The sequence below is a fragment of the Mirounga leonina genome, unplaced genomic scaffold (genome assembly GCF_011800145.1).
Source record: "Mirounga leonina isolate KUSES-001 unplaced genomic scaffold, KU_Mleo_1.0 Mir_173, whole genome shotgun sequence".
NCBI lineage: Eukaryota > Metazoa > Chordata > Mammalia > Carnivora > Phocidae > Mirounga > Mirounga leonina.
In genome coordinates this window covers 28,673,334-28,677,032 of record NW_023270447.1, presented here as the reverse complement: position 1 = coordinate 28,677,032, position 3,699 = coordinate 28,673,334, and the positions used below count along the sequence as shown (strand labels likewise).

General features: G+C 30.9%; 1 pseudogene; it reads left to right on the top strand.

The window, feature by feature from the left end:
• The first annotated feature begins 2,747 nt into the window (after positions 1–2,747).
• Positions 2,748–2,903, top strand: LOC118020513 (annotated as a pseudogene).
• Positions 2,904–3,699: the final 796 nt, after the last annotated feature.

Below are 3,699 nucleotides of genomic sequence, written 5' to 3'. Positions count from 1 at the left end.
GTCACCACAGTAGAAGGTGAATTCAGGGCATGCAGAGAGCAGTGTCTGTTTTTTTTTTTCTTTTTTTTTTTTGTCATTATTGTATCCACATTAAATAGCACGGTATCTGATAATAAATATTTGCTGAATGACTGATCTCCTAGATGAATGGTTAAAATGGGACCCTCATGAGTATCGATGTGGAGATTAGAAACACTTACAGATCACGTGGACTGTAACTAGTATGTAGTAGAATCTCCATAAGTGTGTGTTGGTTGATAGATTTGACTACCTACCAATATCTTCTCTGATATCCTTTTGACATTTGATTACACTCTTAATTGGATGGTGTTTTTTATTCTTTATATTGTTTTATGAACATAATCATCACCTTACCAAGAAGTCTGACAAAGACATGACTCTCTGGTACTCCAAAGTAAGTACAAATTGAGATTTATTGAATTAAATTAAAAGATAATGTTTGTGGTTTTGTTTCTGTCCATCTCTTTCTCTCTCTCTCCTTTTCCCTCTTTCTTTTTAAGCAGAAATGTTTCTGCAGTTGACTCTTCTGAGGAAGATGTGGGCTTTATGAAATGTTTAAGACTAAGGTCACTATTCTTCAACCTGGCTTTCATTCTCATTTTCTTGATACCCACTATAAAACAGGTAAAGTTCAATTAAAGAAAGTATGTTAAATCTGGATTCTATCTTCTTTTAGAACTCTTCAGATTAAAATAATTGAAGAGGTGCAAAAAAGTGTACTTCAAAGTCATGTTTTGATCTAAACTCAACATTTTAATCTTTTACAGGCAGTTTAGTATAAGAACTAGAGTTTTTCTAAACCTGATTCTCTGATGCATAAAAATTTGGGCTTAATATTCATTCATCTTAACACTAAAATATAATCAAATAAGCATCATTCATTTTTACCACAAACTTTAAATAATACAAAGTATATTCATCAGATATTTTCATAGCCATAGTGAAAGTGTCTGACAGTTTTGCAAGTAAAATATAATGTTGCATATAAATTATATTACTGCTTATGTTTTATTTGAAGTATTCATAATATTCATTTTGTAAATACAATATCCAGTACAAGAAAATGACAATATTGTAATTGAACTTCTATAAAAAATCTTGCCTCTGAAAATTTTAGATGAAATCAATCTTGCTTGAATTTTACTGGGGGTTAGAAAGACTAATTTACTCATCTTCTTTCTTATTCCAGGAAATGTATTGTGTAAAAAATTACTGTCACTTCTTGATTTCACTTTAATCAATAACCTGGGTAAAAGCATATAGCACGATTATAAACAAACACTCTTTACCTTTTACAGACCTCATCATGCTATTAGTAAGCCCACACAAATGTATATACTCTAACATTATTAGATTGTTATGTAATTGCATCTGAAATAAATGAAGAGTTTATAACATAAACATTGTAAGAAATATTGCAACATGTTCCCCAAACTGATATAAGCTTTAATTTTGAGGAACATGTTGTTAACACTTAATACGTTTTCATCATTAATGATACCATAAAATAATTAAAATATAATCATATGGCCACCTTTATGTGAATAATAGAGCGATATAAATTTGGGGCAAGAAATGATCTAGGAGAAATGTGATCAGAATGTGCTAGGTCATTGAGAAAGAACCAAATTAAATAGGATTTTCAGTATTTTGTTCCCTTGACATTAACTACTCTTTTTGGTCCAGAAACACAACTTCCAGGGGATAAATCTGTAAAAATAATCCCAATCTGATTGGCAGATATTAACTTTTCTTGATTCAGCAAGTAGGGCAATACTAGCAATACAATGCTCTTGAATTTATTTTCAGTTTTTCTAAAGAAAATATTTGAAAAACACCAAACAAGGTGGATTTTTAGAAATTAAAGCCAATTTATATTGTTAGATTTCTTAGAAAGTTTTCAAAATTACCAGGATTGAAGATAGTCTAGAATTCCATATTTTTTTCTAAAGTGTCACAACCAAAATGTCAAGATGATCAAAGTTGTTCCCTTCCTAAACATTTAAATTATCTTCCCAAAATAAATGGAAATTGTGAGTACGCCTATTTAGTTAGGAAGAATATAATATGTAGGACTTGAAATACACACACACAGAGAATATATATTACCTAGATTTCGGAAAGAGATCATTTCTGATTTCATAATATATGTGAGAAAGATTTATTGCAGTTCCAAACCACAAAGAATCTGAGGCCAGAACTCATGAAATAATAAGACAATCATTTGCAACATGACTTGATATTATCTACAGTCTTTGAGATCAATGAGTTATTACCTTCACAGAATGAAGTTTATTACTTGGTCTAATCAACTTCTCTTTATTCATGAAAGTAAAATAGAAGACATTTGGAGTGTGTGATGACAAATAAGTCCACAGATCTAGATTTCTAAACCACCCTTGTTTATTATCATCTGCATCTCATGCAGACAGGATGGGGACTATTCACAAAACGGATTCCGAACATGTCCATGCTCCAGATGCTTAATACAAAGAAATGAGGGTTTCTTTTTTATACTTTGTTATATAACTCAAGCCCCACTGCAAAATTTCCTTGTGGCCAATAGTGGAAGAGGTGCCTCACTGCACTCAGGTAAGGGACATAAGATTTCATGATGCTCAGTGAGAAGGGTGGATGACCTTGCCATCATAAAATAACAAATTTGGTAAAAGCTATTCAAAAAAGACAGAGAACCTATATTTGAAAGTCTAGCAAAATGTTAATGTATCGCTTCTCGGCCTTTTGGCTAAGATCAAGTGTGGAGAATGTAGATTTTCTTTTTCTGATTACTAACACATAGAATAGATGTAAGAGTTGATTTTTCCATCATTTATCTTCATTCTCGTTAACAGAGAACTTTAAATAGCCAAAGAATACAATTCTCTAGAGTGTTATTTCTCTGTTATGATCTTCTTAGCATGTAGATGAAACATAAAATTAGCTTACTGAAATTTGTAGTATCATAGAATGGTAGACCAGGCAAGAAACTAGGGCTCATTAGTCAAAGCACCTCTTTGTACAGATGAGAAAATACAGTCTCTGTAACTGAAATGAATAATGCTAACAGTGCTTATGAGAGTAAATCAGTTTACCTGCAATGATTTTTTTTTATTTAGCTATCAAATGGAATTAATCACTTGCTAATGTAATTGGGTTTTCAAGATAAAACTAAAAATAGACATGTATCTTTCTAGCTCATATTATTAATACATTAAACATTGAATTGAACAATTTTTTCAAAATGAAAACTATTCTGATTTGCAGAAGTTCCTTTCCTTTGCATATAGTGTATATTGATAGCTAATCAAATTAAATGTACTTGTTTATAATACAATTAAAGTGACACAGCATGTAAATATTAATTCCATATAAACAAATAATACTAAGATACTTGATGCTCACCATATTTATAAATCTTATAAGCATAACCAGTGCAGAAAAATATTAGAAATAATATCTTTATTTATTCATTTATAGAACTCTGTTTAAGAGTGTTTTAGGAGGGAGTAGAATCATTCCACTGTTATAGAAGGTTGGGAAAACTCTACTTTTGAGCAATAATTAGTAAATGAAAAAACCTGGCTATTGCTGGATGGAAGGCTGGCCAGCCTCTAAATTTCATTTTGTGCTAATACAACTAGTCCTTAATAAGCTGTAAAACTTCCTTTCAGCCTTTCA